Raw genomic sequence first — 24329 nt, forward strand, 5'->3', positions numbered from 1 at the left:
CAGAGTCTGTTCAGCAGGGACAAAGATAAGAAATGTATCAACTAAATGTATCATTTTAGTACAGTTTACAGAGCTGCTTTAGCAGGTGAAAAATTACACTTTACACTTCAAAATTAGAAAATCTCAGTATGATCAGAGATTAGAAGACAAAGCCATTCCAGTGTGGAACAGGGGAAGGCAAAAGTGGATTTTTTTTTTTTATAAATACAGGTATGGGACCTGTTATCCAGAATGCTCTGGACCTGGAGTATTCTGGATAATGGATCTCTCTGTAATTTGGATCTTCATATCTTGCTTACTAGAAAATCATTTAAACATTAAATAAACCCAAAAGGCTGGTTCTGCTTCCAATAAGGATTAATTATATCTTAGTTGGGATCAAGTACAAGCTACTGTTTTATTATTACAGAGAAAAAGGAAATCATTTTTTAAAATATGGATTATTTAGATAAAATAGAGTCTATGGGAGATAGCCTTTCTGTAATTGAGAGCTTTCTGGATAACGGATTTCATGATAACAAATCCCATACAGGTTCAGAAATTGATTTATTTACATTTTGGTACAGTATTTATACATTTTTACTTGTTCACCACTGAATAGTCAGGCCTGTTTATACTTTAGGAACGTGGGGATAAATAGCACCTATTGATATTTTAGGCTACAGTGGAAAATTACCCTCAGACACTCTTAACTAAAGCAGGTTACACTGAAACTGTTGCCCTTGCTTATTAAATAGACAACTATTAAGCTTGAGTGGTGAAAGTCGGATTAATCATAATGATTCCTTTGAAGCTTGGTGAATCACAGTAAGTACATAGGAATGTCTAAACAGTGGTTTGTGCTCTGTGGGAAAAAACTATATGTAACCAAGTTATATGCTTAAATTCTATTTGTGTCCTTATAATAAAGGGTTGTGTGAGCTCAGTGCATTGTTCTCTGTACATTTCTTAATCCACCCCTTAAACATGCGGTAAGGTAACATGTTCTTAGCACAATTTAAAGAAAATGCACTTTAATCCATAGAGCCTGGTCTACGCATTATGGTTTGCAACAAAGTTGCAGGCTAATCCCTCAGTCTTTACGTACCTCGAGCACTAAACAAATTCTTCTAAACTCTATAGTGCAGCCACTTACTGATGCTCATATGCCCAGGGGCCTTCTTTTTACTGAGCATTTGAAGAATTAATTTGTAGTTCAAGCTTTGGATGAATAGATATTCACAGGGTACTGAACCTTGCACTAAAGTGATACATGGTTGCATCTAGTGCTTGGCGTTGCTGTATATACTGCATTGCTTGAGACTGCATGGTGGGCTCATTGCTCTTAACAATATAGTTTGTATATAGACTGCAAATACATTTGGCCACCTTGTCCCTTTATATCATGGAGAATAGATGGTGGCACAAAACCATGAGAAGAGCAATAATAACAGTGATGTGTTACAGTGAATCTTGTGTTACGGCAATCAAGTGGGGTCCTTTATTGAGTAGAATGAAGTGTGCAAAGTGCAAATAAAAAGGCTTTAATCTGTCTTTTTTTTGCACACTGTGTTATGCGTGTCCTATCTCTGTGGAGACCTGCGGCTTCCTCCATGAATACAGAGCTGACTGTATAAGTGCTGTATTGGTGAGGAGCAGGCAGTGGTGTAGCTAATGTAGCACTCGGGGCTCCTGCTGGACCCCTCTGATTTATGCCCCTTGAACGCCGGTGCTTCAAAAACCACAACCAAGGGTGTGGGTCTGGGTGCGATCTCACTCACGCACCCTGGTGGTTACACCACTGGGAATAGGCGAGGGGACGTGTGTGAGTGTGTTTTCAGCCTTTTTTGTACTTGCACACTGTGCTGGGCAATGTAAATGACCTCTATAATTAAGTACAATGTGGCAATAAGGCAAGATGAGGACCTTCACACACTTCAGATTCTATAACTCAGCAAGTAGGAGCTAATGCACTAAATACAAGTGCCTGTAGTTTACTATAGCTGAAAGTATTAAACTGGCATGCCTCCTTTTGGCCCGTCTAACTACGGGCAGGGGGCGGAGCCATGATGTGATGTGGTGGGGCAGTAACATGATGGGCATTCCCAAATTTGTGGAAAGGCCACTAATGCCAAGGGTGGCGTGATTTTAGGGGGCGGCATGCTGCCAAACCACACCCACATTGGTTTAGAAACACCGGAGATACGATCGTTTTTTAAATTTCCCGTGCAACAATCCCCATTGCTCCGTTCCCGATGACGAAAATTATAGGGGAGGAGACGGGGGCGATGGACGCCAGTGGGCCTAGGGGCTCCCACTATGTAAATTCAGCCCTGACAATGGGCAGGGGACATCAAAGGAGCGCCTGTGACGTAGTGATCGGCGATTGGCCAATTGCCTCTCCAATCATTGGAAATACTGTCTGGTTTTCCTAATTTGGAAAACCAGCAGGCAGTTTTGAACGGAACAGCTCTTCAAAAAACAGGCTGTCCGGGTCAAAACCGGACAGGTGGCAACCCTAGTTGGAGGGTAGCCAGAAAGTGTTGCAGTAGGCAGTGTGGCCTGCGCATACAATATATTACATAAATTATAATGTTAAAAAAATCTGTCCGTCACACAGACATTCTTTAAAAGGCCACCTCCCATAGACTCCATTTTAATCAAGAAATTTAAATTTTCAAACAATTTCCTTTTTTTCTCTGTAATAATCAGTACCTTGTACTTGATCCCAGCTAATATATAATTCATGCTTATTGGAAGCAAAACAATCCTATTCGATTTAATGTTTTTTTTTAGTACACGTCAGGTATAGAGATGCAAAGTATGGAAAGATCCCTTGTCGGGAAAACACAAGGTCCTGAACATTATACAGGTCCCATACCTGCGCTAGCGTTTATCTAACCATCACTGAGTCATTAACAAGAATTGAGTGCAATATTGGCCCAAACGGCTGCCTCACATCCAATTACCCTGTGCCATTTCTGCTACTGCTGAAGAATGTCGGTGCTGGTGAGTTTTTGCACGTATTTAGTGGGACACTAACCTTTACTCACTTCCTATTGATAACCAAAAATAAAGCTTTTTATTTTATTTTTACCTAGGTGAATGTGATGGGATCCCTACGATCGGAAAGGGAAACTGAATCTGACACCCGGCAGCAGTGACGGCTTGTTTTTCCTGTTGTGCTAAATAAAACTCCTGCTGTCTGTTTCATGCTTCCTTTGTCAGAGGAATAAACACTTCCCAAGCCTGGGGGTTACAATCACATTGTTTCCATAAGACATGTAAATGATAGTTAACCAGCAATAATACAATAATATCCTAGTGCATTGGTTCCCATAATGTTACAGAGGGGGTCATTTATATTTTTCGAAAATTATTGTATTGCGCATGTTTTTTCCTGAGTGCATATTGCACTGCTCTGCCCGTCTTTCCGGTTTTTGCAAATTCGCATTGTGAATAAATTTTCGCAAATGGCGCGCAAATGAGACGGGAGTTTCTGCGAGCACACCCATTGTTCGAGGTTGTTGTGCACGAAAATAGCATTGCCGGCAACTTAAATTCGCAGTTTGTGAAACTGTTTTGCGAATATTTTATCCACCACCAAAGTTGTGGCGTAATTGAGTGCACATAAATATTCGCAATTTGCGAATTGTGACATATTTAAAAAGCTCCTATAGACATTTGCATTGTCAAAAAAAAATTCACAATTCTTCTTCTTGGTTGAAAGACACGTTCAGCTTTGTTACCAACTAATAAAAATAAAACTCTAAAATCTCGAGTACTCTGAGGTGGTTTTAATTGTAAGTGCCCAGAAAAACTAAAAGCTAAGTCAACCGAGAAGTTCCTCTGGTTAAGGGTACAGATTGGGGAAGGTCCTTCCTGGGCATACTTAGGGGCATATTTATCCAGGGTCGAATTTCAAATTTGAAAAACTTCAAAATTCGAATTCAAAAAGAACAATCGAAATGAAGTCAAAGTTTTTTTTTGGCCTGAATAGGTCAGTTTTCGATTGAATAGGTCGGTGTTCGGCTGAATTCGAATTGTATGATTTGTGCATGATAATAGTGCATTCGATTGAATTTGAAAAATCCACCAATTGACTTCAAATTAGGGATCCAGTATTCAGTTCGGGATTCGGCCAGGATTCGGATTCGGCCAAATCCTTCTGCCCAGCCGAACGGAATCCGAATCCTAATTTGCATATACAAATTAGGGGCGGAGAGGTGAATCGTGTGACTTTTTGTCACAAAACAAGGAAGTAAAAAATGTTTTCCCCTTCCCACCCCTAATTTGCATATGCAAATTAGGATTCGGATTTGGTTCGGTATTCGGCCGAATCTCTTGGGAAGGATTCGGGGGTTTGGCCGAATTCAAAATAGTGGATTCGGTGCATCCTTACTACAAATAGGTTCTAGGAGGTCCTCCATAGGCTAAAACAGCAATTTGGCAAGTTTTTAGATGGTAAATGGACGAAGCCGAATTTTTAAAAGACAGTACATGATAAATTTAGATATTTGAATTTTTGAATTTTTTTTTTAAATTCATAGTGTCAGTCATAGTTTTAAGAATATGTAAGCCATGAAATTCATATTTACTGCAATTTTCAGTCTAACTGTCCTTCAGGTGGAGCCCCCCATGCCCCCAGCTCCTGCAATTTGCTACTGCAACATAAACTCCCCATATGGAATGTGTTTGTAATGAAATGAATTGGTGCATGTATTTGGGGACTGGTACACATCCTCTGTTTATACTGTACATATACACTGTCTACATCCACAAGTCATTTATATCTGTATTGAAAGTTTGGCATGAGAACAATATTTAGGTCTGCTATTGCTGTAGCTTTCACTGGGATGATATATTCACGACTAAATTATCACTAACTCACTAATTCAGCATTTATAAATAGGAAAATGCCTTCTCCCGATCACACTGAAGTTATACAGATGGTTTCCTTCCTAGTTCTCCAATCTGGGAAATCCTCTGACCTCTGTCACAAGAATATGACTTTTCACTTGCTCATGTGTTGAGTTCCCTCGTGTTTCTCTGGCATTGTGACCTGGGGAAGGACACTTATTCCTTAACATGTGTTTTTGTTAGCAAATTTCCCTGATCGGCATAATAACACATAAACTTTATCATTGATTTTCGGACTTTACAAGTACCGTTTTGTGGTGCCTTCGATTACAGATATTACTGATAGATTACAGTATATTAAATTATGGCTGTAACAGTCAGCCTCTTAAATTTCCATGAGTTTCCAAGGCTACAAATACCCCCCCCCCGCCAAATCTCAACCATAATTGACATGTTCCCCTCCCTTAGCACATAACAAGGTAAATGCAACTATAGAAATACAGGTTACATAGTTAAACATAGTTACATAGTTAAATTTGGTTGAAAAAAGACAAAGTCCATCAAGTTCAACCCCTCCAAATGAAAACCCAGCATCCATACACACACCCCTCCCTACTTTTAATCAAATTCTATATACCCCTCCCTATACTAACTATAGAGTTTAGTATCACAATAGCCTTTGATATTATGTCTGTCCAAAAAATCATCCAAGTCCCTGTTATAGTCATTAACTGAATCAGCATCACAACATCACCCGGCAGTGCATTCCACAACCTCACTGTCCTGACTGTGAAGAACCCTCTACGTTGCTTCAAATGAAAGTTCTTTTCTTCTAGTCTAAAGGGGAGGCCTCTGGTACAGTGATCCACTTTATGGGTAAAAAGGTCCCCTGCTATTTGTCTATAATGTCCTCTAATGTACTTGTAAAGTGTAATCATGTCCCCTCGCAAGATCCAAAGTGATGGATCTTTACTTCCGGATGCCCGCTATCCAGAAAGCTCTGAATTATATGAAGGCCATTTACCACAAGGTCAATTTTAAGCAAATAATTCCAGTTTTTAAAAATAATTACCTTCTACTCTGTAATAAAAAGCGAAAGCTTGTACTTAATGGTAACTGAGCTGCGTGAATCCATATTAGTGTTTTAATGTTTAAATGATTTTTAGCAGATTTAAGGTATAGAGAGACATATTATGTAAAAATCCCTTATCCGGAAAACCCCAGGTTCCATGCATTTCGGATAATAGATCCTATACCTGTATTTGTGCAACTAGAATGCTTCTAGAATTCTAGGGGTATTCAAAGCAGAAAAAAATGCACTCACCCCATATCTTAATAACTACTCGTCCCATCTGTTGGATTAGACCTCTGTGTAGACACCCCTACAATATTTGGCACACTGCTCTCGATTCTTTCATTTGCAATTCATGCCATTTTGGTTCCTACTCTGATCCTTTGGATAGAACATAGAATTCTAGAAGAATTTCTATATCACATATACTGTAAATATAAAAAGCCATTATAGGAAACATTGTGCAACTCATCGACTAGGAGTGTTTTTTATTGAATGATAGAATTAGTTGGCTCTCACTTTTGATGTTGCTTTTCCCTCTGTACCGGGGGTTCCCAACCTTTTTTACCCATTCAAATGTAAAAAGATTTGGGGAGCAACACAAGCATGAAGCATGTTTCTGGGAATGCCAAATAAGAACTGTATTGGCTATTTGGTAGTCTTTATGTGGACTGGTTGTCTCAATTAGGCTCTGTTTGACACTGACAGTACTTGTTTGGAAGCAACATTGAAGGGGTTGGTGAGCAATGTGTTACTCATGAGCCACTGGTGGGGATCACTGGTCTATACCATAGGTCACTTAGGGAGCTCAAAGAGGTGGATAAAGGCATCCTGAAAGGCAATTAGGTTTCCATGGGGCCTAGAACAGTCTGAGGGACACCATGGCCTGGCCACTCTTTACAGCAGTTCTGAGTTACCTTGAAACTGTAAGAAAAATAGTTTATAAGCTGCAAAGAGTTATGGGGGGTGGGTGGGGGATGGCTGGAAATACCTTTCAGTAGCTGGATAAATGTAATTGAAGATACTGAAATGCAGCAGCTCAATGGATTGCTGTCAGAATGAGATGCTAACAGGCCTGAATATTCATGTGTGTGGATGCACTTAGAGTTGTGTAATTGAGGATTAACATTGGCCAATAAGTAACAGTTTCCCAATTAGCTCCTCCAGAAGATCATAACGTAAGCATAGTCTCTCATGAGAGAATCTGAGCCTCCTCAATAATGGGAGATGAGTTAGGCCAATCCTGAAAAACTGTTCCTTGTTACACTATTCCAGGAAAGATGCCTCCTCACCAGCAACAAAGGCCGTGATACCTACACATTATGGTTTCCCGGAAACATTAAGGGGGTTATTCACTAAAATCTGAAAATTTCTCCGTTTTCTTAAAACCACTTCAACCAAACTCCAGAGCACATTTTTACAGTATTTATCAATAAATTTACTCGAAAAAATCTGGTGCGGGAAAAGACTCGATAAAATCATTAAAAAATCTGATTTGTACCATTTTTTTCAGATTTGACAGCCAAAAATGCTGATTTGTTTGGATTATAGCCTGAAAACCACAAATCCTTCAGATTATTGTACGAAACCCAGCGCAGATCAGGATATCTTCCAATTGTAAACGGGACATCTGCCATTGACTTCTACATCACTTCTGCAGGTTTGTGATGGAGTATTTTTTATTCTGACTTTTAGCAGCCTTAGGGTTTAATAAATCATGAAAAATTTGAGTTTTTTTTCTCCGAAAAAATTGTGTTTTCCCCTTTAAAATGCTGATCAGAAAATATTGGACTTGATAAATAAAAAATCAGTAAGAAAGCTGAGCGGAGAGGGTGCCCAGACTAAAGTATTGTCCTAATAAAAGACTGTTACTTTAATTTGCCTGGGTTGGAGGCATCTCATTGAGTTAGGGCGTCTGAAGCTTCTGTGACTGCTTTCACCTACTGCAGCCCAACTATTCTTCTATACCCCCATAGGTAATAAAAGGCACTAAGTTTGCTCAACAGTAACCTATAGCAACCAATAGGGTGCTTGCTTTTAAATAGGTGATCAGTAAATGCTACCTGCTGATTGGTTGTTATAGATTACTGCAATCTTAGTGCCTTTTATTACATAACCCTCATAGTACCCTAACATGCTGTATTTTCACACTCCATGATACAGGCTTAGTGGGACTCCTGTCATGTATAACAAGCATACTAGCATATGTATATTAAAGGGATACTGTCATGAGAAAACATTTTTTTTTTCAAAATGAATCAGTTAATAGTGCTGCTCCAGCAGAATTCTGCACTGAAATCCATTTCTCAAAAGAGCAAACAGATTTTTTTATATTCAATTTTGAAATCTGAAATGGGGCTAGACATATTATCAATTTCCCAGCTGCCCCCAGTCATGTGACTTGTGCCTGCACTTTAGGAGAGAAATGCTTTCTGGCAGGCTGCTGTTTTTCCTTCTCAATGTAACTGAATGTGTCTCAGTGGGACATGGGTTTTTACTATTGAGTACTGTTCTTAGATCTACCAGGCAGCTGTTATCTTGTGTTAGGGAGCTGTTATCTGGTTACCTTCCCATTGTTCTTTTGTTTGGCTGCTGGGGGGAAAAAGGGAGGGGGGTGATATCACTCCAACTTGCAGTACAGCAGTAAAGAGTGATTGAAGTTGATTAGAGCACAAGTCACATGACTTGGGGCAGCTGGGAAATTGACAATATGTCTAGCCCCATGTCAGATTTCAGAATTGAATATAAAAAAATCTGTTTGCTCTTTTGAGAAATGGATTTCAGTGCAGAATTCTGCTGGAGCAGCACTATTAACTTTTTTCCCCATGACAGTATCCCTTTAATGTAAATCACTCATCTAATGCGCCCATGAGTCAACATCTCCTTCAAATAAAGAGGTTGATATTTCATTAAAAGGCATGGGGTAGTATATAAAGAGAGAATTCTGTATGAGACACGGTAGGAACTCAACAACAACTCTATCTATTTCAGAACAGATCCCAACTTACAGTCACGTTTATCTTCAGACTGAACTGTATTGGCTTTTACAGCTGATTTAATTGTCACTAATTTATCATTGTGTAGTTTTACAAAATACAGTGAACATTAAATTAGGGATCAATTGTAATAAAATACAGAACAATAGGTCCCAGTTCTTTGTCTCTAAAGCATTTTTTCTCTTTCTTTTGAAAAAGGCAATTATTGTTTATTCATTTAAATTGACAATATCACGATGAAATGTAAAGAGCATTTATTCAATTCAGCGTGGAGAAAAAAATTTAGAAATTGGTAACCTCCTCCTTTGCAGTGTGCCCCCTGGATTAACCATTTAGGGGGTAAGAGCTCAGCTCAGTCTACAAAGGTTGGTGTTTTGTCAGCAGTGTAACAATTTGTTATGTGGCTGAAAATATTTTGCTGATATTGTATGAAATCTTAATGAATTGCATCACAGGCAGATTGCAAGGATTCTCAGCATCTCATTTTTCAGAGGCTACACCTTAAAAACTGTTCTCTAATGAACGAGAATTGTAGGGGCTCTCGATAGGGATGAGCAGATTTTTTCCTGAAATTGGTGGGAGAAAACAAAAGCCCTGAAATATGCTCATTGAAACCAATGTATTTTTGGCACAAGAAAAAACCCATTGATTCCAATATTTACTCCAGTGCATAAGGTGCAAGAAAAACGCCCACTGACGGCAATATTCGGCGCAAGAAAAAAACATCCATTGACTCCACTGCATTTGGTGCAAGAAAAAATGTTAATTGACACCAATGCTATTGGCACAAGAAAAATGCCCATTGACTCCAATGCATTTGGTTCAAGAAAAAACGCCCATTAACTCCAATATTTGGTGCAAGAAAAAACATCCTTTGACTCCCCAGCATTTGGTGCAAGAAAAAATTTCAGTTGACGCAAATGCTATTGCCACAAGAAAAACACAAGAAAAAATGCCTATTGACTCCAGTGCATTTGGTGCAAGAAAAATGCCCATTGACTCCAATGCATTTGGTGCAAGAAAAAACATCCATTGACTCCACTGCATTTGGTGCAAGAAAAAATTTCAATTGACACCAATGCTATTGGCACAAGAAAAACGCAATAAAAAAACTCCCATTGACTCCAATGCATTTGATGCAAGAAAAACGCCCATTAAGTCCAATGCATTTGGTGCAATAAAAATGCCCATTAAGTCCAATAAACATCCATTGACTCCGCTGTATTTGGTTCAAGAAAAAACATCTAATGACTCCAATGCATTTGGCACCATAAAAATGCTGCAAAAATGGCCATTGACACCAATGCATTTCATAAATCATCACTAGTTCTCAAAAAATTGCTGTTTATATAATATAGGAGAAATAGCACATAAAATAGGAGAGAAATAGTTGTCTGGAGGGCACAAGGGGGTCACTTTCCCCTGGGAGGTTTTTTCTTGAACGGGTAATGGCCACATGTCCTCATAAACATCTAATGGAAAATGGGGCTTGTTTGGGAATGAGTTAAAACTAAAGAAGACTAATTTTAGGTGTTTGCTTCTGTACTGTATTCCTATTGTGTATACAACCTAGCAAGGTTTATAAAGGCAAGGAAAGATCCTGAACCTTGGGGCACTGGTATAAACATAGTATTATATATTTATTACACAGAGTAAGCGTTGTTAGATAATAATCATTCAGTTCATACTGGAGGACATCACACTGTGGCCCTTCAGCTGTTGCAGTCCTGGATATCCATTCTTTTATTAAAGGTACATTTCCAGCCCAACAGAAATCCATTAGCCCCTTGCAAGGCAGCTCTGCTCATTGTAAAACAATCAATACCAGTGGAAAGATACTGTAAATATACAGTATATATTTTTTCATTCTACCTTCGGCATTGAGTATACATCTCCTTTACTGGCTTGTTAACATGGCCTTGTCCAATAGCAGCTCCAACCAATGATTGATAAAGGTTTTAATCATAAGTGAGCAGAAAATGACTTCTTCTGTAAGGCTATCGGCCTGCCTTTAATAGCTTGTAAGAAAAGAATAGCTCAGTGGATGAATTTAACCTTAGTGGCAGATAAAACTAAATGAAGTTGAAAGAAAACGTTGTAATATCAATAAACTATGCCACTTCTCTCTGTTGCTCTTCTGCCCATGGGAACCCACTGGGCAATGCTCAGTAACTATGGGATGTTACAGGGGGATACAGGCACCTGGATAATTGGCAGCACCAGGTTGGATCACGATAAAGCAATTTAATTCACCCACCAGATAAACAGATGAAGGGTAGTAAGGACAAACGGTTGCACATCAATTTGAGCAACTGTTAAAATAAAATAATTCTTTGTGTGTGATACAGACCTTAGATTGTAAGCTCCACTGGGGCAGGGACTGATGGAACTGATGTGTAATCTCTGTAAAGCACTGTGGAATATGTAGGAGCTTTATAAATATGGGCTCCTAATTATAATGTATCTGTACTGGATTTTTTCACTTACAGGAATCTTACGCAGGAGATGAGAGGTTACAATTATACCCTGTGTTTTATAGAAATAATAAAAGGACAAGCTTTATTGCCTCAGCGAATGAGAGGAAAATTGCAGCTCTGGCTTTTATTATGTTGATGGGAAGCAAAGCCTGTTAAAAACCCTTTAGGGTTAAGCAAGATTTAAAGAGTTTAAAGGGATACTGTCATCGGAAAACATTTTTTTTTTAAAATGCATCAGTTAATAGTGCTGCTCCAGCAGAATTCTGCACTGAAATCCATTTCTCAAAAGAGCAAACAGATTTTTTTTATATTCAATTTTGAAATCTGACATGGGGCTAGACATTTTGTCAATTTCCCAGCTGCCCCTGGTCATGTGACTTGTGCCTGCACTTTAGGAGAGAAATGCTTTCTGGCAGGCTGCTGTTTTTCCTTCTCAATGTAACCAAATGTGTCTCAGTGGACCTGGGTTTTTACCATTGAGTGTTGTTCTTAGATCTACCAGGCAGCTGTTATCTTATGTTTGGGAGCTGTTATCTGGTTACCTTCCCATTGTTCTTTTGTTTGGCTTCTGGGGGGAAAAGGGAGGGGGTGATATCACTCCAACTTGCAGTACAGCAGTAAAGAGTGATTGAAGTTTATCAGAGCACAAGTCACATGACTTGGGGCAGCTGGGAAATTGACAATATGTCTAGCCCCATGTCAGATTTCAAAATTGAATATAAAAAAATCTGTTTGCTCTTTTGAGAAATGGATTTCAGTGCAGAAGTCTGCTGGAGCAGCACTATTAACTGATTCATTTTGAAAAAATTTTATTTCCCATGACAGTATCCCTTTAAGGAGAGACAATTAAAGACAGAGAGTCACAGCTACTATCTAAAACATTACCCCTTAATCTCATTATTGTTTCTCTTCAGTCATTTAGTGACCACCATAAAGGCCTTGCACATAAAGGGCCTGATTTATTATTGCTTGTTACTGTTTTAAGTTATTTACTGTTCACTTAAACTTTACAGAGTCCTTTAGACTTAACTCTTTAGTTTCTGCGCTAATACGACGTGGGTGATGGGGTGGGATACAAGTCGAGAAAAGAGCAGGATAAATGTAAAAAGTGAGGGGAGGCTGTTTGGTTATATTGTGTCATTAGTAATATTACAGATGGATGGGGAATACTGAGGTGTCTCTGCATTCTATGAAAATGAAATGTTAACGTACTTGCACAGAAGAAAAGCCTCATATAAAAGTTAGTATTTACAGGCAGACCTCCCTCCACCTAATGTGCACTAATTTGTCCCCTAAAATCTGAGTTCCAGGGCTGCCTCTCGTGCTGCTGAATGTTCTCTTGTAGTCGGTCTCTGACATTGTGCACATGAAGCTGATATGGACTTTGGTTCAGTTTATTCTCAGTTTTGCCAGTTGCTTAAGCAGAAGATTCAGTGGCGTCCTTAATTCCCACTGCACTAATCAGCAAGGATGAGCATGGTTTTTTTTTTTTGCCTAATACAGAATTGTGGTAAAATGCACGAATGGTGTAATAATTTCACAAATGTGCACTAGAATGTGTTTTGTTTCCGTGGGGAAAATCTGCATTTTGCATTGTGTTTTACATTTGGAGCTCGTAAAAACACATGACAAAAACGCCAATGACTCCAATGCATTTGCTGAAATTTTGGGGGCAAACTGGTGAGAGGAAGGGTTGTCTGTAGATTCTGATATGTGAGGCTTTCCTTCTCCTTTAAAGGGTAAAGATCTGCAAAATAAGATAGAATTTCCATGACTCAAATAACCCTTTGATACTTTTAAAAGAGAAGGAAAGTTATAATCACTTGGTGAGGTGGCAAAATGTTAGGCACCTCCCCCCCAATGATTATAATCACTTACCTGAGACCCCAGGTCTGTGCTCCTATTTGCTAAAAACTTCACCAGCCCAGGGTATATATATATGTAGGATGTTTGTGAAGATTCTCATCCATCCAGTTCATGGTATATCTATAGAATTGAGAAAGCCAGTTGGATGACTGGTGAAATGTCTTCAAGGAAAAAAAAAAACCACAGCCAAGTCCAGTTGATTTGACTTTTTTCTATAGATATATATGTAGGAGTTAATTTGTCTTAATTTTCTTAAATTTTTTTCCTCTTTTTCTTTTTATCGTCAGCTTCGGTATGGCGGCACAAGCATTTTCACTCTAATGCACATGTACACTCCAGTGGCTAAGGGTGGTGGCCAACGTGAAGATTCGGAGGAGATTCATCACCCAGCGACAAATTTTCTCTTCTAAGGCGACTAATCTAGCCAAATGGCTTCCTGCTGGCAAGAGGTGGCATACGAATTGATTCAGATTTCAAAAGTCACCCATAGTTTCCCATAGTAGGGGAGATTTGTCGCTGGGAGACTAATCTCCCCCAAATCTTCACGTGTGCCACCACCCTTAAGAGGAAAACATAGAAGTGGAAGAAGATTGATGTGTGGTGTTTATACAGAAGTTCAGTGTTGGTCTAGTTGGTCGGAGGCTCACCATGGCCACTAACACCCCTTCGGGCCCCCCTGCCTCTGCCACAAACCCAACTCTGCCCCCCCTTAGTCACAACCCCTCTACAGGCCCTGCTCGCATATCTTTCCTGTAGTTTCGGCCCCGATCAGGGCTAGAGGGGGGGCAAGATCAGGAGCAAAGTGGGCCATAGACAGGTTCGGATCTGGGTCAGCGGGGCTCACTGAGTTTTTACCCGGAGTCCCACTGGCCCAGTCCGATCCTGCAAAAGTACCATGCTGGTGCAGTTTACAATGAGCAGGAGCACTGTCCCAGGGTCTCAGGTGAGAAATTATAATCACTGTGGGTGGGGTTCCTAGCATTTTAGAATCCCTGGTGGTTATACCTTTCCTTCTCCTTTAAAGCTAAAGGGAACTGAACTGTATGCAGAATTGCTATATTCATATAGAAAATCTCAATAATGACTGGCAAAATGAATATTTTTTGATATTCTCATATATAAATATAAATAAAGAGCCCTTTTATTTGTTTAATCATAGCTCTGTATTAAGCTGTTTGCCCGCCCAACTGACAATGGGAATTTCCAGCACTGAATGACTATTTTCAATGAATTCAAGCCAGATCTTAAATCAGAAAGCCTGACAGCTTGAGTCATTCACTTGCATTCTGCTGGTAGCATGTTCTTCTGTTTCTATGGCAACTGAGCTGTCAATATGCCACGGTCACCTGTTTTCGCATGAGTTTTCTGTTTTGTGCTCATTTTTTGGAGCATAATATTACATTTTTATTAAAGGGGAACTATCGCGAAAATGAAAATTTAATATAAGCTTCAGTATACTGAAATAGGAAACTTTCTAAATACAACCAATTTAAAATTCTGTACAGTTTCTAACATAATCAAATTTATCTTTACTATACCTCCCTCAGCATCTGTTTCTCTTCATTCTCTCTTCTGCAGGTGTTGGGTGTCAGATAATCATTTCTTGGTTAGTAGAATTAGCTCCTAAGTCTTTAAAGCTATTGGTCTTGGTGCATGTACCCTGAATCTGAATCATTGACAGTTAGATCCAATATATCTTATAGGGGGGCTCCTTTTTCCAAGAAGATGTATTAGAGCTCACTCTATTAAAATCACCAGATATCCTGTCTCTCTACATGCAGGATTTGTGCAAAGAATTACTTCTTCCTCTATCAATGAGACTTAGTCCTCCTAAAATGAAAAATTTAGTTTGATCTCATATACAGATGTATCAAGATTTAGTAATAACTAGACACAGTATCACAGTGTGCAAGGCTTTCAGGCTTAATTGTCTATTGCAACATCCCTTTGTCATTGAAACAGAAACACATTTTGACTTCCTCAAATGAATCTCACATGATGTTATGGTCACTTGTCTATACGCTGCCTTTTATTTGACCCCTGTGCCCTGTATAAAGAAACATTTTCAAAACAGGAATTTCCTATTTGGCTTATAATGCTGAGCCCAGGACCGGGCCAAGCTTTTTGGCACCCTAGGCAAGGGCTTCAATTAGTGCCCCACCCCTCACCCGGTCCTGCATTACCATTTCCCACCTTGCCATTCATATTGCCCCCTGCACCTATCATATTGCTCCCATTTGTACCGGTGCCAACGACAGTCAATCCCTCAGATTGTCCCCAAGCCTACAATCTGTACCTGTGCCAGCATAAGCAAAAACATCCATCATATTGTTACATATAGTTAACAAATCCAGCCCCTCCAAATGAAAACCCAGCATCCATACACACACTCCTCTGTACTTTCACACTAATTATATATACCCATATCTATACTAACTATTTAGTATCACAATAGCCTTTGATATTATGTCTGTCCAAAAAATCATCCAAACCATTCTTAAAGGCATTAACTGAATCAGCATCACAACATCACCCGGCAGTGCATTCCACAACCTCACTGTCCTGACTGTGAAGAACCCCCTACGTTGCCTCAAATGAAAGTTCTTTTCTTCTAGTCTAAAGGGGTGGCCTCTGGTACGGTGATCCACTTTATGGGTAAAAAGGTCCCCTGCTATTTGTCTATAATGTCCTCTAATGTACTTGTAAAGTGTAATCATGTCCCCTCGCAAGCCAGTCTACCCTCCTAATTTAAGTCTTCCATCCATCTAACCAGTTTAGTTGATTGTTACCCCCAATCTGTACCTGTGCCAGTGGCAGCAAAAAAAAAAAAATCCATTATATTGCCCCTAATTTGTACCTGTGCCAGCAGGAGCCAAATATCCATAATATTGCCCCAAACATCTGTGTACCTGTGCCAGCAGCCACCATATTGCCCCATGTACCTGAGCCAGCAGCAGCCAATCCCTCATATTGCCCCCAATCTGTACCTGTGCCAGAAGCAGCCAAAATTTCCACAAATTTGCCCCCAGATATGTACTTGTGCCAGCAGGAGCCAAAAATTCATCATATTGTCTCCATATATGCACATGTGCCAGCAGTGGCCGAAAATCCATCATATTGCCCCTAATCATCTGTTTACCTGTGTAAGCAGCAGCCACGATATTGCCCACAAATATGTTCCTGTGCCAGCAGCTGCCAAGATGGAGGTGGGGAGTGCTTCTGCCCGCAGTACGAAAACGAGTAAGAAAATGTCCTTCATGAAATGGAGCTTCTCCAAAGTCATATCTAACAGGAGGAAGATGACTTGCATTCCATATGTGTCCATCAGACAGTTCATAAGTGTATGGTCCTCGCTGGCATCTCACTTCAAGGGGTGTAGTAAATTTAGAGTATCCTTGTTTCAGTATTCCTTGTTTCTTAATTCTGACTAAAGATCCAGGCTGAAAGTGTACTTCTCTGGCACCACGTTTTCTGTCAGTATAAGCCTTGCATTTGGCTTGGTGAAGTTTCACAATGTCAACAGTAGATGATATTGTAGGCACAGTATTTTGTGGAAGTTTGATATCTGCAACATGTAATGTAGTGCGCATCTGTCTCCCATGTAATAATTCAGCTGGAGATGATTTGGTTGTTGCGTGGCACGTTGCTCTGTAGTTATGTAGGAACTCTGTTATAAATACTTTCCAAGATTTCCCAGTAAGATTTGCTGTCTGTAGTGCTTCTTTCAGACTTCTGTTGAATCGCTCGATTTCTCCATTTGCTTGTGGGTAATACACTAAAAATTTCCTATGCACAATATTCCTCTCTCTCAGAAAGGATTCAAACTCATATGATACAAACTGTGGTCCGTTGTCTGATATTAACTCCTTTGGATTACCTTCTCTGCTGAAGAATGTTATTACTGTAGCTGATGTTATATGAGAAACTAATGCAATTTCGGGCCATTTACTGTAATAGTCTATCAAAGTTATAGCAAAAGGACCGACAATATCAATAGCAATTTTTTCCCATGCTGAATCAGGAAATGGTACTGGTTTTACATCTGATCTCAACTTAACTTTGTGTACAAAGTTCTTTGCACAGCCAAGCTTTGTGGTGAAATTTTAGACACTGGCTGTGTGGCAGGCACTGGTGCTGTAGTAATGAGACCATCAACTAATTGTAGGTTTAATGCAGCAAATAGATCCCTTCCAAGTATAGCATTTCCCTTATTCACAATGTAAAAGTCAGACTTTGCAGTATTTGATTCAAATTGTACAGTAACTGACAAGCAACCAAGCACAGGGATTGGATCCTTTAAGTAATTGACCAGTTACAGGGCAGGTACAACAAGCGGATCTTTTGAAAAGTATTTCAAGAAAATATCCTTTGGTTGTATAGAAACAGCTGAACCTGTATCAAGCATCAGGTTAACGGAGTGTCCCTTGTCAGCAGAAGCAGTACTGACACTGACAGTGCATATAAACTTGTCTGGAATAAATGTACCAGCTTTATCCACACTTAATACTGTGACATTTGTAGTAGTGACTTCATGAACATCTTTAGCAGAACTACGGCAGATCTTAGCAAAATGTCCTACTTTTGTGCGTCTGCGGCACCGTTTAGTCTTTGCAGGACATGTAACATGATTTGCAGTGTGTTGTGTTGAACCACAGCGAAAGCAGTATTTTCTATTTGTATTATTTGTATTATTTGTATTATTATTTGTAGGTGAATCCCTTTCCTTGAAAATGTATTTTGCCTGTGACTGTGCATTATTAGGCCACAGTGCTGAATTCACAATCTGCACATTCCCAGCAGTTCCCTGACTGAGAGTTTTAGCTTCTGCCACTGCTGTTTCAATTTGGCTAGCAACTGTAATAGCCTTTGCAAGGGTTAAATCCTGCTCTAGGAGCAGTCTCTCTCTAATGTGAGGTGAGTTTGTTTTTTCCACTATTTGTTATGTTTTGGGTAGCCGAGGATGAGTAGAGTATAACAGTGCTTTATTAGCAGAGTCATGCAGGCATTACACAACAGTAACTTTCACTTTCACTTTTAAGCTGACAGGAAGTATGCACAGTATGTCTGAACACAGTGACATCTACAGGCCATTTGTATAAACACCACACAACATATACTGTATAAGCTGAGGTTGCTGGGATCCCAGTTACAGGGCACAGATGACACTATGGGTGAAATTCAGTAAAGGGAGAATTTTCACATCGGAAGGCTTCGCCACACTTCATACTACTTTATCAGCAGTTAGCGCATACACTGCTTCATCAAAATGCAAAGTTACATCTTGGCAGACGAAGTTCTGCAAGCCACAATTCATCAGCGGGAGCATTTCATAGTGAACTTACGCTTAGGTCAATTTGAATAGGGCAGGTTAATGTAATGGAAATTTTGTACTTTAGTGAATTTGCCTCAATACCACAAATTTACACAACTTTACACCCAGAGCTCAGAATATCATTTACTTTATCATCCGTCCTTAAAATTGGAAATTTTTTTTCAATTATTCATTTGACCATGGGCTATGAGTTAATATACATAATGGTTTACCCGTGCTGGATGATGATCCTGAAATACTTCGGGATTTGGTCACACGTTTCTGAATAAGAGAATTCCTAGGTGTTACAAGTGCTTTCTTAAAATCCTCTGTCAACAAGTTTGTGTTATATCCCCTATATAGTAATCTGGCATACTTCTGTCACAAAAGTATGAAAATCGGAACATAATCACCTAAGGCGTAAAAATTGCCCTATTGGTATATTCTTTAAAAGATGTTTGGGATGTGAGGAGGTTGCTCGCAAAAGGTTATTGGCTGCACATTGTTTATGATGCAGGGATGTGGTCACCCTGTTTCCCTCATTTGACAGGCTAATATCTAAGAAATTGATCTTGGTATCATGATATTCATGTTTGAAGCGTAAATTTAGGTAATTTATTTTGATGTATTCAATAAACTCATTAAATGTTATCTTATCATCCTTCCAGATAAAGAGCAAGTCGTCGATGTAGCGTCCATAAAAATGAATACATTTCCTTAAAGGGTTGTAATCTCCATATACTGTATATACATGTACTCCCACCACCCCATGTATAAATTGGTAAAGGAAGGGGCAAATTTTGCCCCCATCATTATACCCTGTTTTTGTAAATAGAATTGATTATCAAAAAGAAAAAAGTTGTGTGTCACTAGGAAATGTATTGCTTCAAGTATGAAATTCTTTGAAGAATAATTGCTATAATGATCAAATGGAAGGATATGGCCTTTAAACCTAATGCGTGTGGAATACAAGAATATATTGAGCATAAATCAATTGTGGCCCAATAAAAGTCCTGACACCAAATCATGTTATTCATAGTGCAAAGAACCTGTCCACTGTCCTTGATGTAGCATGGCAAATGAAGGACAAGAGGTTGGAGATAATAGTCGAGTTCAGAGAGGGGCTCACCTAATAACCCTATCGCTGCCACTATAGGTCTACCTTTCAGGGGCCTGTCCAGTTTATGAACTTTAGGTAAGTGATGGAAGATGGCAACAACTGGATTTTTAAACTTCAAAAAGTCACTGGTATGTGCACTTATAACACCTAAATCACAAAACTTATTCACCCATTCAAAAAGTATAAATTGGTAATCTCTGACAGGATTTGAATTCAATGGTATATAGGTGTCAGTGTCTGCCAGGCTGGCTGACTCTGACATGTACATCAACTGGTCCATCACTACAATTAGACCTCCTTTATCTGCTCCCCTGATGACTATAGATGCACCCGTTGTGTTTCAAGAGGTCTTAGATTATCACTATAAAAAGGAGTGGAATTGTATAATTGCACAAGTTCTTTCTCGACCTGTTTCTGGAATAGATTAATGGTCGAATTTCTAAGGTGGGTGGGGTAAAAATTAGATTTAGTACGAAATTTGTAGCCCTCAGCGCCTGTCTCAACACCCGTCTTAACCTCCATCACCCCATTTTCATATCGTAAATCTTCCAGAGTCAAAATAGAACAAATATCTCCAAATCTAATGTTCTCGGATGAGGCAAATCTGTCTAATGTTAAAGATTTATCCTTTGTCCTCCTAGGGACCTCCTCATTATCATTATCTTTGAGAAAATGTTTCTTAATTAAAATTTTACGAACAAATCTGTTCACATCTATAATTGATTCCTTAGTGGGACAGAATGAAAGTAATTTTCCCACTAAGTCCAATTCCGTCTGATTCAAGGTCCTTGAAGATAAATTAAAATTGTACTTATATCCTGTGCATTCTCTGCTGCTATTATTCATGTTTAAACATTGTTTTTTATGATATACTTATTATATTATCTTTTTCAACACTTTGTATATATTTTGGTAATATGTTTTGTAATTCTTGTAAAAAATGTAGTCTCTTAGAGATATTTAAGAGCTATTGTCTCTTTAAGGACTGTTTTGGTTTTTTTCTTCTCATTTTCTTGTTTGTATTTTGATTGGTTGTCCCTTGTATAAATGCTCATATCAGAGCCCATGATTAAGTGCCCTGGGTGGGTGCGAAATGCGTAGGGCGGATGGAGATGCAAATATACAGTACATTTTTAACTTTGTATAAATAAAAGATATTTTTTAACTAATCTTCACTGGTCCTGTGGATCCGTTTGAGTGCCGGTCGGCCCTGTTTCTTCTTCAAATCCTTTTCATAAGTGAGTCACATTTGACCCACAAGCTGATGGGACAATCAGTAGATGAGTTTATAAGTTTATATTGAGTACAATGTATTGTTTTATTATTACAGAGAAAAAGGAAATACTTTTTACAAATTTGGATTATTTGGATAAAATGGAGTCTATGGGAGACAGCCTTTTCTTGCTTCTTCTTCAAATCCTGTGCCGTACCGTTCCCTAAAGGGTCTAGTGCTGGTGCACCCGGACCACATTTACTATTTGGTGAGTCATTTACAATATATTCTGGGGCACCTTGTTTTTCTCACTGAAAAGACCAAGAATAAGTTATGGTATAGCGCCACATCTTTAGGTTCTGCCTCTTTCCCAATAGCAGAACATCTTGCCTTCTGGTTGAGTAATTTGCTATGCTGGTGCCTTGCCTTGTTGAGTTATGCAACTTAACTGGAACAAACCTGCAACTGATAAGATTAAGGTGAACTCAGATGTTCCTATTTTAAGCACTTCAATCCAATTTACACTGCAGACTATTGGCCCATACAGAAATCAGGCCACTGTGAAAGAGGTTTTTCAATCCAGGTTGTATAAGGTTCCTTATTAACCTACAGTATTGCATGTCAAGCTGGCCATCTTGTTTTCTTTTATCCCTAGGATAATTCTCATCTTATCATCGACATAATGACTGAATCTCATTGAAATAATGAGATTTTTAATACTGAAGTTCCATCTGGAGATTAGAAAATGACTGTAATCATGAAAAGATTCTGCAGGGATTAAATCAGAGATGATGTAACAAAGAGAAGGGGAAAATGTACTTGCATAACATCTGAATATGATCTGTCAGAGCTGGCTTGGCTTTTAGCCTTTTATCCTCATGTTGCATGAATATGTTCAATTGTTTTTTTTAGTTGGGAGTGAATAATCAAGTCAGATCTTCCACTACATAACAATTTTTTGACATTTCTAAGATTTGACTTGTTGGTGTTTATACTGCAATTCAACAACGGAATAATGGTTGCATTCATAATAAATCACATTACCCAGAATAAAAGAATTTTGTTCTTTAACCCCAGCATATGTAATAAAAATGTTCCCAGGAACCCGCAGTGACAAACAAGATGTTTGTTTTTAAAAAGGAAGAAATTGCTACCTGCTGATTGGTTGATACAGAGTTTGCACTTTATATTACATAACCTCTTACATTGTGTATGCAAATAGCAATTCCTAGGGCTAGTGACACAAAAACAACTCTGTTGTAATGATGGGCGAATTTATTTCACGAATTTCAGGGGATCCGCGCAAATTTGCCCATCAATACTCTGTTCTACCTCCCATGATGCCACAAGCCGCCCAGCTTGTTAATAATATAAGGACAGCATTCAGGATAAGTAGGCCAAATTTGTGATGACTTTCACAGGTTCACAATATTTTATTTGGTTTTCACAATAAACCATAAAAATCAATATGATAACAAATAGTATGCAGAATAAGAAGATTAATACAATGCCATATTATACAGAATGTATAATTTACAATGAAGTAATATGTAAAATAAAATAGAAACTAACTATCACTAACTAAGCCAGTGGATGCATAGACATTCTTAAAAGAAAAAGAAGAAAGAAAAAGCCCGTTGTCTTGGGAATGTCAGATAACCCTCCCTATGAACATTTTACAATTGAAGAAACTGAGATATTTGACTTCTGGTATTGGAGTCACAGAACTCAAAGTAAGGAGACCATATAAGTCTAAAGGATTCTTTGGAATTATTTCCTTTAGTTTTTACTAATAAAGCTTCCTGCTAACTAAGATGGTTCATATAAGCCATTGTGTCTGTCGATGAGGGAGACTCATTTTGTAGCCAACAGTTAAATAAAGCCTTTCTGGGTGCAGCCAAAAATAAAATTGTCAATATTGTGTTGACTTTCAACTGAAAACATAATTATCATGATTTCCAAGGTACAATAACAAACAATGCAGCTTGGCTCCTCCAGTTAGCAAAGGAGTATTAGCTGCAACTGGCGGCATGCGGGATAAAAACCAGCCAACCTCAGGACGTAGACTGGATAAGCAAGAAAAAAAGACAACCTCCCTTCCACGTGCATCTCCTGAGACCATAATCAAGGAATATTAAATACACAGCATGTACAAACATCTGAAATTACACATGAAAAGTTATGGGCAGCAGGACTTATGAATATCCTGGTGGCCCGCTCAGAAATTTAAAGTTATGTGCCCTCCACCCAACTCATTCTAGGTGCAGCCTACAGGTATTGCACTCCAAAATACAGCACACAGGTTTGTGGCTATTTACAAAACACAAAGTGCAAAAAAATGGCTGATTTCATTTTTTTTTTTTTTTTTTTTAGACCTTAAAACCATATACTGATTCTAACAAAATAACAGTTATACAGTTCACGATTACCTGTATCTATTGATGGATGAATCTGAATTTTGTTTTTGACGCGTGACAAATTTTTTCACCCATTAGAGTCTATTTTCGCTGTGAAATGAAAAATTTTGCAAATTTTTTAATTCCTTTTTCTGTTTCTTCAGCTAGGTAAGAAGAAATATTCCTTATGGGAGCTGAAGCTTGCTCATGGCTTTCTTAATCCTATTAAATGTGTAAATGTGTAATTGTGTCAGTAGAGCAGTTAGTTACATATTCTAGGCAACTGATGATGATGAACCTCGAGCTCTGAGCTGGTTACTGCATTGGTGAGAAGAAGATGCTGTTATTTAATGAGAGTAACCGCTGAGATCCATTAGCCTTGCATCACATTACAGAGGATTAGCCAGTAATAAGATCCATGGAAAGGACAACATTATCGGTTTTACAACTGTAACTTTAGGTGGTTCGAGGTGGGGGGCCCAGAAGCACTACCTTGCCTAGGGCCCTGTTTAGTCTTAATCCGGCTCTGACTTTAATGCATTTGTGCGTATAAAATTGATTTTGATGCTCATTGACTTCAATGTGTTTCTTATTTTCGGAACAGAATCGCCCATCACTAATCATATCCTGTATGCCGAAGTGTCATAAAATTTTTTAAAAAAAACACAGGCGTTTTTTCATATTTTAAAGCAGGATTGTCTTTAAAAGTTGTAACTATTAAAATCTTTTAACCATTTGAGGGGCATGCCACATTTGTTTTAGGGTGGGCTCATGTCTAGGGCATTAGAGGCTCAATGGAACAGCCAGAAACCAGAAAGTTTCCAATTCCCAAACCTCAGCAGAGCCTTACAAAAAAGGATGTCCCAATATAGATAAATATTTAATATTTTTTAAATATTCCTAATACATTAATGCATTTTATACTTTGACCCCACTTTACTGTACAAAAGTAATATTCCCACATGTACAGGTATGGGACCTGTTATCCAGAATGCTCGGGACCTGAGGTTTTCCGGATAACGGATCTTTCCGTAATTTG

The 24329-nt window shown here is 38.7% G+C and overlaps 1 long non-coding RNA gene across 1 annotated transcript in view; it reads left to right on the forward strand.

Moving 5' to 3' along the window:
• Positions 1-23922, forward strand: part of LOC121399531 — a 40054-nt gene extending 16132 nt beyond the window's left edge. The window contains exons 2-4 of the long non-coding RNA XR_005965116.1: positions 7425-7571; positions 21012-21162; positions 23455-23922. This is a non-coding gene — a long non-coding RNA (uncharacterized LOC121399531). The remainder of the gene's footprint in view (positions 1-7424; positions 7572-21011; positions 21163-23454) is intronic.
• Positions 23923-24329: the final 407 nt, after the last annotated feature.

This window comes from Xenopus laevis, chromosome 1S, assembly GCF_017654675.1.
Source record: "Xenopus laevis strain J_2021 chromosome 1S, Xenopus_laevis_v10.1, whole genome shotgun sequence".
In the NCBI taxonomy this organism is placed as follows: domain Eukaryota; kingdom Metazoa; phylum Chordata; class Amphibia; order Anura; family Pipidae; genus Xenopus; species Xenopus laevis.